At 39.4% G+C, this 19,156-nt stretch overlaps 1 pseudogene; it reads right to left on the bottom strand.

Moving 5' to 3' along the window:
* Nucleotides 1–843: 843 nt before the first annotated feature.
* LOC145786162 (sodium-dependent phosphate transport protein 2B pseudogene) lies at nucleotides 844–2,959 on the bottom strand (annotated as a pseudogene).
* Nucleotides 2,960–19,156: the final 16,197 nt, after the last annotated feature.

Raw genomic sequence — 19,156 nt, 5'->3', positions numbered from 1 at the left:
CGAGAGTACGGGAGCATCTGAACTTTATAGGGAGTTAAAGAAAGGTGCCATCAAAGACCATATCATGGAGCGTTCTTTTTGCACAGATTAAAAATTCTCTGCTGATTCATTTATAATTTTACGCAAAAGCCATCCCAATTTGACACCAAAATTCAGGAAGCACTGTTAACGCTATACGCTACAACCCAAATTTAAACAAATAATTATTTACTGGAGTTGCGTCCATTCTCCTCAACATTTACTTGATGTAGCCTATCACGTTCCCTGTGGAGCAAATTTTTTTGTAGTTATTTATGTAGTTGCCTTTTCCTAATGTAAATTTACCTTCAAGAAGTTAAAATTTATTGCATTTATTAATTATTTTCTGATTCTTAATTAGGGCTTAAAATTAAGCCGAAAACGCTCGACTGTGAAAACTATTTGCAAATATGTAAAATATATTGTTATAATGCTCGGCCCTGTTGTATTGTTGTGTCTTATTCATATCTAACCTGTAAGCAAAAGGTATACATAGGGAACATACAAAAACTTTATTTTTTGTGGCGAGTTTGGGGGGGGGCTTTAGCCCCATGCTGGGTGCGCTACTGATGTGACATACACAATCCAGCGTATACCGTAGGCTGGGTAGTTTCTACCAATATGTCCGATTGATAAATAAATTACCAACCAATAAAAGTTTCTGTCTGGCGCCATTGAAGCGCACTAGCACACAACTTGTGAAATAAAATTAATCTTGCCTGATAAACATCCAAGTTCATTGCTTTCTTTTTCGCCAACAAAACAAAAAATAAACTGAACTGAACTTGCCCCGACTATCTCATAGCCTATGGGGTTACTCAATGATTATTTTTCACAATGCAGCGCAGGAAGCGATTCATGTGATTGGTTGACATTTTGCATCGGCATTTTAGAAATGTTTTCAAATTCATTATTTAAGTATGTTTCTGCTTCACTGCTTTTGCAACATCTACAAAGACACCTGCCGCACGCCTTGGTCACGAATCGATCCATAGGCTTCAAAGAATGCAGATGAACTGGCAAGAAATTCCATCACTGTAACGTTTTCGGGAGGTAGGTTGGTCGTTTAGGCTACGTTGCAGTACGTTTACAACAATCACTAAACTCACAACAACGACAGTTAGGCTATTGTAACAAGTAAGTATTGTAAGAAACAGCCACATGGGAGCAAAGGAAGGCCCAAGAATAACAATCAACGGTAGTACAAAAAAGACTGTTATGATATAAAATTGCGAAAACCATCAGTAGCCTACTTGGCAGTGACATTTCCTAACCCCATTGCTGCTTTTATGGGAAGATGTCGCATAAACGGTACCGGTAGTGGATACCAAAGTAAAAATCCAGATACGTTAAAAAAGCAATGACAAATGGCCGACTGAAGAGCGTTTGAATTTCCTGTACCGTAGCTAGAGCAGCCAAAACCGCACTTGAGGTGGTACCCATATTGGCACCGACAGTCACTGCAAACATTCATTTGAGTTTGACCACACCAAGCCCGACCAGAGAAATCAACCTTGAAGTTACGACTGAACTGCTTTGGATGAGCATCGTTACACCGCACCCCACAGAAACGTGGCTATAGCCTGTATTTTCAAACAAATGTTTGGTCTATCATTTTATATTGTTTACAAATAAAACTCAACGACTTGTTGCGTGTTTTTGCGTTGTTGGCAGCCCAAAACAACAAACTGCAGAAGTTTCAAGACATAGGCTAACCAATTAACCATATTTATGAAGTTTGTAATACCGTAGCCTAACCAAGATAATATTATCTTTCCAAAGATCGTTTGATGACCGCAAAAGTAAAGCATGTAGCCCATGCAGAGTAAACTCGTTAAACAAAAAATCCTAGGCTAAGCCAATAGGCCTACTAGTAGCCTATTTAGCTCACCAGATATAGCCTGCGGTAGTAGATCTCACCTGAAAGCCATCCAAACGGTTTAGGAAAGTTGGTATCAATCGCTTTCTGCAAAGTTGTTTTCAAACTTCCCTTTAAAGAATTTTGACCATCAAAAACAGGCAAGCCACCAACATGATCAATGACACAGCAAACAATATCCCACCAACTTAGGATTTTGATAATCCACTTTGGGCAAACAAGAAGTCACTTTTGTTGCCTGCTGGAAATCATAAAAATATAAGCCTAGAAAAAGGGAGAAACATCTTTTGACAGGTGTCAAACCGACAAGGCCATAACAATGTTTGATATAGCTACACGACTCGATTGCGTGCAAACGATGAACCATCCTCTGTTCAGTGATATACGCGTATACAAAAAATATTGACGCCGTCAGCGTAGGCTAAACGCAAACGTTCAAAAAATCATACGCCGTATGCGTCAACGTAACTTGTAAAAAAAGTTGGCGGCGTCAGCGCATACACTAGCGTAAACATTCACACGGTATAAAACACTCGAAACAAACAAGTTTTATTTTGAATTTCCACGAAGAAACACAAGCATCTGAGATTGTTCCTCTGACATTTTGCTGCGTTTTGGTTTCAATATGTCTTTGCCCATTGAAAACATGTCACGTGCAAGACGTCAACGTTTCGCAGTTTGATAAAAAAAAAAATGCAAACAACAGCTAAGACATTAAAAAGTAGGCTATACGTTGACGCTACACACTAAAAAACCGCGAAAACTTTACGGCGTAGCCTCAAGCGACAATTATCCAAAAAAATGTGGCCGTAAGCGTTAGCATAAACAAAAAGTCTACGGCGTAGAATTTGCGGCGTATACGAACATCTCTGCCTATGTTAGGTAGGCTACATCGTTTGTCATCCCCGATAATTCAGTTGGTAAAGCGCCCAACATTGTGAACCAAGAAACTGCAAGATGAAGCAGCGCTGCTTCGCCTCTCGGAGTGTGTGCTCAAGCAACGCATTTCAAGAACCCATTCAGCGACACCTAAAAGGTGAGTCCCATACTTGATCCAAACATTAAGGAATGAGAAGACAAGGTCTTATTATAGACTGCTAAAGCATTCGGCTCCAACGAGAGTAGGGTGGCCAGTTTCTTTCTCTCGGCCGCCTTCAGCAACTAGGCTTCGCCCACCCAATCTATTACACCCTGCCCCTGGGTAGAAATGAGTGGTGTTTTACCTAGAGATGTGGGTGCAAGTATAGAATCCGCCACCCTGGTCAACATGACGTCACAAAACGGACGCAACTGCTACATAAAGGGTGAAAAAAAGGATGCTGAAAAGCGGCGGAATGAAGGTGATAAAGCGGAATGGAAACGGATTTTTTGACAATTTTACTGTGTTTTTACAATAAAAACATTAAACCAACGTCGAGTGTTGAATATAACTACATAGAATGACCAAAAAATTACCAAATTGCATCAATTCAACTAAAAATTTACCCATTAAACTTTAAAAATATGAAACGTTTGCAACTAAATGTGTTGTAGCTATCTAATTTCTGCTCGCATTTTAATTTTTACAATAAAAGTACCAATGTAACGCAACTGCAAAGAGTATGTCTTGCTTTATGCACGTGGAAAGTTTCAGGTTTATATCTTATTTACAAAACGGGCAATCGTCGTTCAAACGTAGCCAATAAAAGTACCAATGTAACGCAACTGCAAAGAGTATGTCTTGCTTTATGCACGTGGAAAGTTACGGGCAATCGTCGTTCAAACGTAGCCGCTGGACGACACTTTTTTCCAATGCGTTGTAAAGGCGAATCGATCCTTATTCAGTATAAGCCACCCACTGTTTCCAGTGATCGGTAAATAGTGCTTCCACTAAACTTGCTGTAGTTTTCTCGTTTCTGCTCGGATTTTAACAATTTTGCCATCGTTAGAAAGCACGATCATACATCTACACGAATCAATTAAACAATAGCACAAAATAAGTACTAGCTTTATCTTGTGATAACTTAAACTTCACCAATTTGTACCAGTTCTCAGCAATTTAATTTTTGCAATAAAATCATTAAATCTTTGCAAACTAAAAGAGTATGTCTTGCTTTATACACCTGAAAAGTTTCAGGTTTATATCTTATCTACAAAACAAGCAATCGTCGTTCAAACGTAGCCGCTGGACGACACTTTTTTCCAATGCATTGTAAAGGCGAATCGATCCTTATTCAGTATAAACCACCCCCTGCTTGCAGTGATCGGTAAATAGTGTTTCCACTAAACTTGCGGTAGTTTTCTCGTTTCTGCTCGGATTTTAACAATTTTGCCATCGTTGGAAAGCACGATCTTACATCTACACGCAGGGCCGGATTTAGCTGATGGGGGGCCCGGGGCACTTTTAGATCGGGGGGCCCCCGTGCAAAAAAAAATTTTGCGCCTACGGCGCGTAAAAATCATCTCTACGTCTACAGTAGCATCAGTCTAGTTCTGGACAGCATTTTGCAGAAACTTTAAAGGTCAAAAGGAATAAAATAACACAAAATCACATTTTTTTCCACATAGGGGGGCCCTTCAAAAGTCGGGGGGCCCGGGGCAACTGCCCCCTCTGCCCCCCCCTAAATCCGGGCCTGTCTACACGAATCAATTAAACAATAGCACAAAGTAAGTACTAGCTTTATCTTGTGATAACTTAAACTTCACCAAATTGCACCGATTCTCAGCAACTTAATTTTTGCAATAAAATCATTAAATCTTTGCAAAATAAAAGAGTATGTCTTGCTTTATACACCTGAAAACTTTCAGGTTTATATCTTATCTTCCAAACAAGCAATCGTCTTTCAAACTTAACCGCCCAGCGAAGCTTTTTTTCAATGCATTGAAAAGGCGAATCGATCCTTATTCAGTATACGCCACCCCTGTTTGCAGTGATCAGTAAATAGTCCTTCCACTAAACTTGCTGTAGTTTTCTCGTTTTTGCTCGGATTTTAACAATTTTGCCATCGTTGGAAAGCACGATCTTACATCTACACGAATCAATTAAACAATAGCACAAAGTAAATACTAGCTTTATCTTGTGATAACTTAAACTTCACCAACTTGCACCGATTCTCAGCAACTTAATTTTACAATAAATCATTAAATCTTTGCAAAATAAAAGAGTATGTCTTGCTTTATACACCTGAAAAGTTTCAGGTTTATATCTTATCTTCCAAACAAGCAATCGTCTTTCAAACTTAACCGCCCAGCGAAGCTTTTTTTCAATGCATTGAAAAGGCGAATCGATCCTTATTCAGTATAGCCTACGCCACCCCCTGTTTGCAGTGATCAGTAAATAGTCCTTCCACTAAACTTGCTGTAGTTTTCTCGTTTCTGCTCGGATTTTAACAATTTTGCCATCGTTGGAAAGCACAATCATATATCTACACGAATCAATTGGCTACAAATCCAGAACGAGTACTATCTTTATCTTGTAATAACTTAAACTTCACCAAGTTGTACCGATTCTCAGCAACTTAATTTTTACAATAAAATCATTAAATCCTTGCAAACTAAAAGAGTATGTCTTGCTTTATGCACCTGAAAAGTTTCAGGTTTATATCTCATCTACCAAACAAGCAATCGTCGTTCAAACTTAACCGCCCAGCGAAGTTTTTTTCAATGCATTGTAAAGGCGAATCGATCCTTATTCAGTATACGCCACCCCCTGTTTGCAGTGATCGTTAAATAGCCCTTCCACTGAAAGTGCTGTAGCTTTCTCATTTCTGCTCGGATTTTAACAATTTTGCCATCGTTGGAAAATACAATTATATATCTAGCCGAATCAATTAAATACAAGAACAAAGTAAGTACCAACTTTATCTTGTGATAACTTAAACTTCACCAACTTGTACCGATTCTCAGCAATTTAATTTTTACAATAAAATCATTAATCTATTGCAAATGGAAAGAGTATGTCTTGCTTTATTTACCTGAAAACTTTCAGGTTTATATCTTATCTACCAAACAAGCAATTGTCGTACAAACTTAACCGCCGAGCGAAGCTCTTTTTCAATGCATTGTAAAGGCGAATCGAACCTTATTCAGTATACGCCACCCCCTGTTTGTTGTGATCGGTAAATAGTGCTTCCACTAAACTTGCTGTAGTTTTCTCGTTTCTGCTCGGATTTTAACAATTTTGCTATCGTTGGAAAGCACGATCATAGATCTACACGAATCAATTAAACAGTAGCACAAAGTAAGTACTAGCTTTGTCTTGTGATAACTTAAACTTCACCAATTTGTACCGATTGTCAGCAATTTACTTTATACAATAAAATTATTAAACTTTTGCAAATTGCATAAGTATGTCTTGCTTTATGCATCTAGAAAGTTTCAAGTTTATATCTTATCTACAAAACTGGCAATCGTCGTTCAAACGTAGCCGCTCGGCGACACTTTTTTCCGATGCATTGTAAAGGCGAATCGATCCTTATTCAGTATACGCCACCCCCTGTTTGCTGTGATCGGTAAATAGTGCTTCCACTAAACTTGCTGTAGTTTTCTCGTTTCTCCTAGGATTTTAACAATTTTGCCATCGTTGGAAAGTACGATTATATATCTACCCGAATCAATTAAATGCAAACACAAAATAAGTACTAGATATATCTTGTGATAACTTAAACTTCACCAACTTGTACCAATTCTCAGCAATTTACTTATACAATAAAATCATTAAACTTTTGCAAATTGAATGAGTATGTCTTGCTTTATGCATCTAGAAAGTTTCAAATTTAAATTTTATCTACAAAACTGGCAATCGTCGTTCAAACGTAGCCGCTCAGCGACACTTTTTTCCAATGCATTGTAAAGGCGAATCGATCCTTATTCAGTATAAGCCACCCCCTATTTGCTGTGATCGGTAAATAGTGCTTCCACTAAACTTGCTGTAGTTTTCTCGTTTCTGCTCGGATTTTAACAATTTTGCCATCGTTGGAAAGTACGATTATATATGTAGGCTACCCGAATCATTTAAATGCAAGCACAAAGTAAGTACTAGATTTATCTTGTGATAACTTAAACTTCACCAATTTGTACCGATTCTCAGCAATATAATTTTTACAATAAAATCATTAATCCTTTACAAACTGAAAAAGTATGTCTTGTTTTATTCACCTGAAAAGTTTCAGGTTTATATCTCATCTACCAAACGAGCAAACAGGGGGTGGCGTATACTGAATAAGGATCGATTCGCCTTTACAATGCATTGGAAAAAAGTGTCGCCGAGCGGCTACGTTTGAACGACGATTGCTCGTTTTGTAGATAAGATATAAACTTGAAACTTTGTAGATGCATAAAGCAAGACATACTCTTTCAATTTGCAATAGATTAATGATTTTATTGTATAAAGTGAATTGCTGGGAATCAGTACAATTTGGTGAAGTTTAAGTTATCACAAGATAAAGCTAATACTTACTTTGTGCTACTGTTTAATTGATTCGTGTTGATCTATGATTGTGCTTTCCAACGATAGCAAAATTTTTAAAATCCGAGCAGAAACGAGAAAACTACAGCAAGTTTAGTGGAAGGACTATTTACTGATCACTGCAAACAGGGGGTGGCGTATACTGAATAAGGATCGATTCGCCTTTACAATGCATTGAAAAAAAGCTTCGCTGGGCGGTTAAGTTTGAACGACGATTGCTCGTTTGGTAGATGAGATATAAATCTGAAACTTTTCAGGTGCATAAAGCAAGACATACTCTTTCAATTTACAATGAATTAATGATTTTATTGTAAAAATTAAATTGCTGAGAACTGGTGCAATTTGGTGAAGTTTAAGTTATTACAAGATAAAGATAGTACTTGTTCTGGATTTGTAGCCAATTGATTCGTGTAGATGTATGATCGTTCTTTCCAACGATGGCAAAATTGTTAAAATCCGAGCAGAAACGAGAAAACTACAGCAAGTTTAGTGGAAGCACTATCCGCCTTTACAACGCATTGGAAAAAAGTGTCGCCGAGCGGCTACGTTTGAACGACGATTGCCAGTTTTGTAGATGAGATATCAACCTGAAACGTTTCATGTGAATAAAACAAGACATACTCTTTCAAATTGTAAAAGATTAATGATTTTATTGTAAAAATTAAATTGCTGAGAAACGGTACAACTGGGTGAAGTTTAAGTTATCACAAGACAAAGCTAATACTTACTTTGTGCTTGTGTTTAATTGATTCGGCTAGATATATAATTGTATTTTCCAACGATGGCAAAATTATTAAAATCCGAGCAAATATGAGAAAACTACAGCACTTTCAGTGGAAGGACTATTAACCGATCACTGCAAACAGGGGGTGGCTTATGCTGCATAAGGATCGATTCGCCTTTACAATGCATTGGAAAAAAGCTTCGCTGGGCGGTTAAGTTTGAACGACGATTGCTTGTTTGGTAGATGAGATATAAATCTGAAACTTTTCAGGTGCATAAAGCAAGACATACTCTTTTAGTTTACAATGAATTAATGATTTTATTATAAAAATTAAATTGCTGAGAACTGGTGCAATTTGGTGAAGTTTAAGTTATTACAAGATAAAGATAGTACTTGTTCTGGATTTGTAGTTAATTGATTCGTGTAGATGTATGATCGTGCTTTCCAACGATGGCAAAATTGTTAAAATCCGAGCAGAAACGAGAAAACTACAGCAAGTTTAGTGGAAGCACTATTTACCGATCACAGCAAAGAGGGAGTGGCTTAGCCTATACTGAATAAGGATCGATTCGCCTTTACAACGCATTGGAAAAAAGTGTCGCCGAACGGCTACGTTTGAACGACGATTGCCAGTTTTGTAGATAAGATATAAACCTGAAACTTTCTAGATGCATAAAGCAAGACATACTCTTTCAATTTGCAAAGATTTAATAATTTTATTGTATAAAGTAAATTGCTGAGAATTGGTACAATTTGGTGAAGTTTAAGTTATCACAAGATAAACCTAATACTTACTTTGTGCTACTGTTTAATTGATTCGTGTTGATGTATGATCGTGCTTTCCAACGATGGCAAAATTGTTAAAATCCGAGCAGAAACGAGAAAACTACAGCAAGTTTAGTAGAAGCACTATTTACCGATCACAACAAACAGGGGGTGGCGTATACTGAATAAGGATCGATTCGCCTTTACAATGCATTGAAAAAAAGCTTCTCTCGGCGGTTAAGTTTGAACGACGATTGCTCGTTTGGTGGATGAGATATAAATCTGAAAATTTTCATGTGCATAAAGCAAGACATACTCTTTCCATTTGCGAAAGTTTAATAATTTTATTGTAAAAATAAATTGCTGAGAATCGGTACAAATTAGTGAAGTTTAAGTTATTACAAGATATAGACAGTACTTGTTCTGGATTTGTAGCTAATTGATTCGGGAAGATGTATGATCGTGCTTTCCAACGATAGCAAAATTGTTAAAATCCGAGCAGAAACGAGAAAACTACAGCAAGTTTAGTGGAAGCACTATTTACCGATCACTGCAAACAGGGCAGTAGTTCTCAACCTTTTTGTCTTGGTGGACCCCTTTTGGTGCCTTCGAAGCGATCGCGGACCCCTAAAAATTCTACTTGAAATTTTGGTATATTGCGTCTCCTTATGGAATCATAATATTATGTTACTACATAAGCAGTGGCCGAGTGGTTAGCGCGTTGGGATCGCAGTCGAGAGCCTGCATGTTCGACTCCAGCCACCCGCACTTGCTGTTGTTTCTCTGGGCAAGAAACTTTACGATAATTGCCTCTACCCAGTGATCGATTTCGAGTAATGGGTAGTACCAAATTTAAGTCATAAATAGAGTAGACAACCGGAAACAGACATTGCAGTCGGCTGCAGCGTGGGTCAGGTGTACGTCGGAAGGCGTACACCGATGCATAGCGCTCAAGTCCGCTTTCCCGCAATGCAGGATAAAGATATGACAAATAAACAAAAACCATAGCCTACTTACAAGAATTTGTTAAATTTGTTAAGTTTTAACCAAACCAAACATTTGTGCCATGTCCTTTGCAATTTCAAACGACGCACCAATGCGTTGCGACTTACAATTTGAGAATCACTGTAGGCTAGTACTGTACATAACAAACCACAAACAATTTTTAAATTTCATAATTTATCAATCATGCCAAAAACTCGGAAACTTTCGCGGACCCCCTGAAATTGCTTCACGGACCCCTTGGGGTCCGCGGACCCCCGGTTGAGAACCACTGAAACAGGGGGTGGCGTATACTGAATAAGGTTCGATTCGCCTTCACAATGCATTGAAAAAGAGCTTCGCTGGGCGGTTAAGTTTGAACGACGATTGCTTGTTTGGTAGATGAGATATAAATCTGATACTTTTCAGGTACATAAAGCAAGACATACTCTTTCCATTTGCAATGGATTAATGATTTTATTGTAAAAATTAAATTGCTGAGAATCGGTACAACTTGGTGAAGTTTAAGTTATTACAAGCAGTGGCGTACCGTGACCACTTTGACAGGGTGTTCAGTGACGTCAAAGCAACAGTGGGGGGTCTGGGGGGCCTCCCCCAGAAAATTTTTTAAATTACCATTTGTTTGTTTGTTGTTTGTTTGTTTGTTTGTTTGTTTATCTTTATCCTGCATTGCGGGAAAGCGGACTTGAGCGCTATGCATCGGTGTACGCCTTCCGACGTACACCTGACCCACGCTGCAGCCGACGGCAATGTCTTTTCCGGTTGTCTACTTTACTTATGACTTAAATTTGGTACTACCCATTACTCGAAATCGATCACTGGGTAGAGGCAATTATCGTAAAGTTTCTTGCCCAGAGAAACAACAGCAAGTGCGGGTGGCTGGAGTCGAACATGCAGGCTCTCGATTGCGAGCGCAACGCGCTAACCACTTGGTGCGTTCTGAGAGCATTTTCAGCACAAATTCTGAACATGAACAGAACTGACAAAAATAATGTTGTCGGAATGGAGAAGAATACAAAATAGATATTTATTTGACAGCGCATTGAATGAAAGACTTAATAATATCAAACATTAAGTTGCATTTCTAAAGTCACATACTTCAGTTCACTTTTTATTTCCGACCATCAAAACGAACAATATTACTTGCCATAACACAGCAGGAGTCTGAAAAAACGAGAAAGTTAAAGCGTGCTCGAGATGGAAATGATTTACTTCATGCAAGGATTAGGCACGGTCGCAACACCTTGAGAAATGTACAAGCAGTGGCGCCGCCAGACCTTCAACATTGGGGGGGCAAAATATTGACAGTGCAAGACAGTAGCATAGTCAAAAATTTTGAAAGGGGGGATGTTGACAGCCGGCGGGCGAAGCCCGATGGCGTGTTCGCCGAAGGCGACACTTAGCGGCGGGGGGTCTGGGGGGCCTCCCCCAGAAAATTTTGAAAAATCACTTTCAGTTTGGTGCATTCTGAGAGCATTTTCAACAAAATTGTGGGTATGAATATTTCTGTAAAATGGTGCTGTCCGGTGGCATAGCAAAAGGATAAGATCATGTTTTCTTCGGCATTTTTCGAAAATAAAGCTAAGTCTCTATGTTTTCTTGTTGCTAATTCCAGACTGAGATATTTGAATGTTTGGTACTGGCAAAACTCGCTCTTTTAATGCAGTTTCGTTTAAAATTAGGCAAACTTTGCTTTAGAGACATAGGTTGATTGCTTTTTTTTGCGAGATTAATACAGTTTTATTAGGTCAATTTTCTCCTTGGTTGATTCAAAAAACGATCTTATTCCGTTAAGTCACTAACTTTTATGCTCTGAAGTCAACCCAAAGTTTAGAAAATGTAACGTCATAGAGGTCATACATCTTGATGAGTGTCAAACAAAAAGCTTTGAGACAATGAAGTTACTTTAGGCTATTTCTGATATATTCAAGTTTTGTATAACGAATAGCTGTTTAGATGTTAATCTAGATCGAACAGGCGATCTCAGCAGTTGCAGATGGCTTGCATCCTTGCACAGTTTGACGAGAAACTACATCATAGGCTACAACTTTTCTTGTAAACAATGTATTAACATCCGTAAATTCACTTTGAAAGGTTGAAACCCCCGAACCCCCTTCCCTTGGCTACGCCACTGGTGCAAGACAGTGGTATATTATTTAATTTCTCTTGTTTTCTACCAGGGCTGGAAAAAATTTTTAACTTTCCGGGAATCTGTTTTTTAGAGAAAAAATTTCCCGCGGCTTACAATCACGATAATGAGAACCTTATATTTTACTAATCTCCGGAGCTGACGTAAACCTTAAAAGTCATGTCGACATATTCTTGATGCCCCCCTTATTGAAAATTGTTCTTTGTAATACCGCTTTGAAGGAGGATTACGACTATGAACAAAAGAATAAATTTTAAACTTCATTTTGAATTGAAAAGACATGACGTAATGTCTTCCAACCTTAGTTATATGTTTTTTCATTACGTAACGTCTTGTAGAAATAAATTGAAAATCAGTATGATCACTCAAAATGAAAGCAATGGGACTACGAATCCTCACTAAACCAATCAATCAATGGTCTTGTTGCACTGAAGATGACAACCTTATATTTCACTGATCCCCGGAGCTGACGTAAACCAGGCATAGATCTGTTGACTGAATGCAAACCCTTTGAAGGTTGGGGGGGGGGAGCTGTCAATTCAACTTTTTTGTATCAACAGTTGTATCTCTAAAACTACTGAGGCTGCGACTACGAGATTTCTTGACTTTTCCTAACTTTTATTCACCTCTATTGAGCTGAAATTTTGAGCGAATAAAGGGTATAAATTGAAAGATATAAGTCATTTCTCAGCACATCCTTTGAAATATTTCATATTCTATTGTGAAACATTTTCCCACCAGCTGGATGAAAGTAGCCTAATTAATTTGGCCCATGTCTCGTTAATCCTAACTGTTTCACAGCGTGAAGGGCATTGGCTGTATGTAAAACAATGTAAAAAAAATTAATCACAACATTACTATGCACGTTCTTCATTACTCTACCAAAAAATAATGTGTAAACTCACGCTACAAATTACACTCATAAGTGACTTCAACATTTCAACGTATATGAGCAGTTCTAAAATTCACATAGTTTTAATTTTCGGATATGCTCAGCGTGAATAATTTTACAAAGTGAATCCCAAATTTTAAAACCATGCCAAAATAACAGAGATATCACTCCTAAAGCATAAGAAGAATTGACAGCCCCCCCCCAAACTGAGCAAGACTCCAGGAGCCCAACCTTCTAAGGGTTAAAAGTCATGTCGACTTATTCTTGATGCCCCCCTTATCGAAAATTGTTCTTTGTAGTACCGCTTCGAAGGTGGATTACGACTATGAACAAAAGAATAAATTTTAAACTTCATATTTGTATTGAAAATACATGACGTAATGTCTTCCAACCTTATCACATTTTTTTCATTACGTAATATTTACCACCTCCAAACCACTTTTGACGATCGAATTTGTTAATTTATTATTCGGTAAAATGTTTAGAAGATGTCACGTCATTACGCTGATTTGAGATATAATTTCATTCATGACGTCGTATGGATGAAAAACTTTTACAAGTTTTATACTCTGCTGAGATTAAAGAAGAAACATAAATGATAAATATTGGAGAAATTGAGTCTCCTTTACAACTTAAGAATCGGACAACTCAAAACTGCTGAAACAAAACGTTTTGTTTAAGTGAAAGAATCACTGCAAGCAACCAATGCCAAAATGCGCGCGGAAGAAGTCATGGGAGTGTGAGGGATCAAAATTTTAACAGGTTGTTATTTTTCTACATCAATGTGACGTTAGTTAAAACTTTAAAAAGTCTATATCTTTGCTTCTGTAGAAAATCTTTTATTCTACTGTACAATTCAGTCATCAAGGTTTTCCATACTTTTTTTAAAGAGAGAGCTTTTACCCCCCCCCCCCCCCTTGCAACTTGAGTTGACTTACTTGAGGTTGGGATCCAAATATTAAAAAAAAAATATTAATATGTATTAATAAAAAAAAAAAATTAAAAAGATGATGCCCAAAACATTGGGGGGGCAGCTGCCCCGCCTGCCCCCCCCCTGCCGGCGCCACTGTGTACAAGCGAATTAAAAACAAACAGGTGAAAGTTAAAACAAAAAACAATAGCAAAGCAACTCGATAATAAACAAGAAAAGAAAGTCGATTGCTATGTTGGTCGGCTGTACTTTTATCCGCCGTACTACTTAGTAAAAACGAAAATGTTTAACACCTCGACTACAGAAGGAAAATTCATCTATAGCTGGTCACAGCGGTAAACCATAATCTCTTCGTGGGAAAATTGTAACTTAAAGTTCCCGGATCCTTTCGTCTGCATATAATGACCGAAGAAACACACACTTGAACTTCTTTTCAAAAAGTGTATTTCTGTAAAAATTAGCCCACGGCTACCGAAAACGAGGGGGTGCAACGCGTACACCACTGAAAACTGTCACTACAGAACAGATTACTTGGATAAAAGACGGAACTTTTGTCCAGCTAGCAAGCACTAAGCCAACAGTTAAATGTGCGGCCAACTTTCAAACAATCATTTTACGAATGACCAGAATAGATATCAATATCTCAAATTCACGTAGAAAGTAACTGTGACGCAATAAATGAAAGACAATTATGAAGTCATTCCAACAGGTGTTTAAAGCTGATGTAATATTTCCTGTTTAAACAGGCCCAAACAAGTCCAAACAAGTTTGACACAAGTCTATGAACGATGGTGCAATTTTGGCACATTTTCTAGCAACTTCCATGACGTAATATTCAGTAGACTTGAACGGTTTTATATGACGTTTGATTTGTACAGAGATTGGCCGTAACATAGCGGCCCCTAGTTATGACAGTCTAACATGGCATAACTAAAAAAGAATTGAAGGACAATCGTGAGTCAATGAATAAAACACACGATACACAAATTTTTTGAATCACTCACGTTTAAGTTAATACGCAAATACAAAGGGCATGCAAAGAATGAACAGCAATAAGAATAAACACGACGATACATGAAATTGGTACCATAGGTACACGCTAAATGACGCTATATACAATAGTTGCGATAATAACCGACTGTTCCGGGCTCAGACAAGTATCGGCCACCGCAGACAAAACCAGGCTCAAACCCTAACACTTAGGTGTTCTTTACGGGGGCGAGGCACGAAATATCCCTCAACACGTAGTCTACTTTCACTTTCCCCGTACTCTCATCATAGTTGCAGACGGCAACTTTGGCTCTACGAACCACAGGCTTCCCTTTCCTAATTTGTGGAACTACCTCATGCACCCTCCCAAGTTGATACTTCCCACGTTTACCAATGTCTTGGAGAGAACCTACCACTACAAGTTGACCAGGCTCCAAATTCTCGGCCATTTTTAGCCATTTTTTCCGGCCCTGAAGACCTGGCAAGTAAAAATCGATCCATTTACTCCAAAACTGCTGAGAAAGTGACAAATTGAACCGATAATCCCTTCTTAGTTGGTCACGATCATGTGGTTGCCCAACAGCACAGTATGGGTCTAAGTATGGGGTCAAAAGTGAGGCAGGGGTGATGACAGTAAAATCCCTAGGGTCGTCACTCAAAGGTACCAAAGGGCGTTCGTTCACGATCCGAACGGCACTGCTGGAGTACGTAAGCAATTCAATGAAATTGGGCTTACGAATTGAAGAGTCCAAAATGTGAAAAAAGTACTTGGTCATATCGGCCACGAAACCAAATCTGCCAAGCCGAAATCTTGCCAAGACATCTACAAGAGGGTTTAACAAGTCAGGACCCGAAAACATTACATCATTAACACAAGTTCCTCGAAATTCAGACTTGCCATCGTAAACAATGCGTTTTTTTAATTGTGACGTCACAAAGTATGGTAAATACCATTCAAATCCCTTGACATTTCCTGCTTCACCCGCACGCTCAATATAGCCATTAGATTTAAGATCTTTCATGGTGTCAGTAAGGAAATCACGAAGTTCAGGTTGTTTTAAAGCTTTCTTTCTTAAAGCAGCAGCTCTATCTGACGCCAACACAAAATTGTTAGGTAGATCAATATCTTCCTTCAACGGAACAGGTATCTCAAATCGACCATCTTTCAACTCAATATTCGGTTCGACAAGTTCTCTAGCCAAAATATCATTGCGAGACAATTCACAGGTTTCATTTTGCAAAGTCAAATCCTGAATGACTTTATTCAGGTCTGCTATTTCCATATCGCGAGACTCAATTTTACGCTGAAAGCCAGAGATGACATCCGACTCTGAAGACGTCTGCACTCTGCACACTTTAGCAACGCTTTCAACTAAGGGTGACTTACCACCACAAGCCAACCAACCGAGAGGAGTGAGCAAAGCATGCGGTTCACTACGATTGTCACCAACACGCTCTTCTTTTGCACACATCAAATAAGCGTTGTCGTTGCCAATCAGTACATCTACAGTACTACAATCATTCAAATGAAACATATTCACGTCATGAAAATGACGGAAACCACTTAAATCTTGTTTATGGGGTAAAGTTTTAACATCGTCAGCCCAAGCTGGGTTAACCACCGAGGTTATATCACAAAACAGTTCATCAGTCTCTAACGACTGGATGTTGAGTTTAACAAGGTCAGCACAAGTAGGTTTCTGACCAGCCAGAGTATCCATTTTAAACGACGCTTTATCATACGGTTTAAGACCAAGTTCGCACACCAAGTCACTCGAAACAAAGGTCAACTGCGAACCAGGATCATGCTGACAATACACCAACTTCGATTTGCCAGTCATTGGATTCAAAACACGAGCAGCAGTAACGCGGTTAAAGGCTGCTTTAACATTTCCAATCTTAACATTACGCACAGGAACTCTGGCACCAGCCTCATCTTTACCGACCGAATCCAGAGAATCACGTGACGTCACATAAAAATCATGCAGAAGAAAATAGTGTTTCCTATCGTTGGTAGGTCCACACTTACGACAGTTATTTGCATGATTACAGTCTCTAACCATATGCTGGCGCAAACAATTCAAGCATTTGCCAGCTTTCACAATGACATCTCTCCGATCTTTAGGTGTCAAGCGCAAAAATTCTTTACAATTAGACAAAAAATGATATTCAACTTGACCACGTGACGAACAACAAAAACACGCCGGTATGTCACTATGTCTGGCCACACCGCCGCGCGGTGCGCCAACAGCAGTCGAGTACTGCGAACTCCCTGAAATCACATTATCATGGGGTTTTACCGACGTCTGCCTAACCGGACATGAAGGCAATTTTCCTTTGCCAAACTTTTTAAAATGCTGCGACTCACCAGAATCGCCCATTAGCATAATACTAAAATCAGTCGACTTGCGCGTTTCCTCCCGTACTACAAAATCAAACAAACTCTGAAAAGTAGGTTCCTCAGTGCTACCATACTGATCACCTAAAAAGTCAAGATAACGCTGCTTAGCGTCAAACGGGAGTCGTTTAGCCAAATCCAAAACAAAACGTCCTTCTAATTTATCACGCTGACCATAAGCTTTCGCGTAAAGCAAACACTGCGACAATTCATCTTTAAACTCTTTCAAATCACTGGAAGAGATAGAAGTCAATTTGCTACCATAGCGATACTTTCTAATTTCTGGTTCTGCGAAAAGACCTCCACGAACTCCAAAACGTTGGGACAAGCGAGATAACGACATTTCTATCCTGTCTTCCTCTGACAAGCCAGGAGTGTCGGAAACCAAATTAGCAATCGTTTGTGCAGCTGTTCTAACACAAGCTGCTTGCAACAAAGTCAAACGAGTTCCCTTAAAGGGCGAAGCTGCCATCAAGGCCATAACACGATTTTTAAAGAAGACAAATGGCATATTATTACCATCGTAACCAATCAAGGCCGCCTTATCGAAGAACGTCCTACTATTTTGGTATTCAAAAAAGCAATCCTGCTGTTGAGAACTCGATTTAGCGGGAGAAGACAAGCTATATCCCTTAAGGGGCTGAGTGGGCTCAGTCACATGCACAGCCTGATCACGATCCTCAAACACGTTAAAATCAGGAGACACGATACGCCTCTCACAACCACCTAAATTACGTGTAGCTGGGCGATCAGCAACTAGCGGCGCAGAAAACTGTGAAGGGGGCAAAGCATTACTGCTAATGGCGGCCCCGTGACCTGTACGCTCTGGGGGAGGAGTTCGGTTGTAATTTGCAGACCTTGGCTCTACAGCCTTCGGAAGACCCTTAGCCGCGGCCCCGAGACCTCCTGAAACAGCTGGAAAACATGTGGATTGTACAGGTCCACTTACAGATTGAACAGGCGTCTGGAAAAGGTTAGGTAAATTAAACTGCGATTGATGTTCACTTCTGGAATGCCTAGAAGAGCCCTTCCTAGAGCTACGCCGGGAGCCCAACTCAGAACGATATTCAGCTAAAGCTACCTCCTTACGTTGTTCAGCCCTCAACTGTGCGTCTTTGAGTGCGAACTCAGCAGCTCTCGCTTCGGCTTTCGCGGCAGCCTCAGCTCGTACGGCCTCAGCTCTCGCGGCGGCCTCAGCAGCTCTCGCTTCGGCCTCAACTCGTATGGTCTCAGCTCTCGCGGCGGCCTCAGCAGCTCTCGCTTCGCCCTCAACTCGTATGGTCTCAGCTCTCGCTATGGCCTCAGCAGCTCTTGCTTCGGCCTCGGCTTGGATCTGGAGCTCCTCTCGTCTTAGCTGTAGGTTAATTTGTGCAACTATCCGTGACGAGCTCTCAGACATCCTAGTGCTTACATTTGAGGCGCTATCCTCAGGATGTATGTCAGCATCTAACCTATCTGAGAAATCACTTTCTTTTTGTTCGAAGTTATTTTTTAACGAGTTAAATTCGGGATCTACCCTATCACGAAGTTCTGCCAAGATTGCAGAGTTAACAATTTTACTCAAAAGAGCATGGAAATGCCTTAATTCCTCTTCTAAAGTAGATAAGTTAGATCTAAAAATTAACAGTTCCTGCTTATCACTCAAAGAACCTAGGGCCACAGAAAGTTTCCCAATTTGAGTCAAAATATCCCGTCTAAGATGCCGGGCCTCTCGAACTGACTTAGCCTCATCGTTAATGGGTCCCTCCCCAGAATGGCCTGCCCGACCGCAAAGAACATCATCAGGCTTAAACTCAGTCGAGTCGACGGCGGTCGAGTCCCTGTCACCACCGAGTGTAGACATATTAAATGTTAGGGCTAAATTTAACAATTAAAAAATTAAGTTACACAAACACACAAAATTACAGTAGTTATAAAATACTTAACTGCAAAGACCGTAAAAATACAAAAAAGAATTTAAAT

This window comes from Aplidium turbinatum, chromosome 17, assembly GCF_918807975.1.
Source record: "Aplidium turbinatum chromosome 17, kaAplTurb1.1, whole genome shotgun sequence".
Taxonomy (NCBI): Eukaryota; Metazoa; Chordata; class Ascidiacea; order Aplousobranchia; family Polyclinidae; genus Aplidium; species Aplidium turbinatum.
The sequence above is the reverse complement of the archived record's forward strand: the minus strand, read 5'-3'. Positions and strand labels throughout refer to the sequence as shown.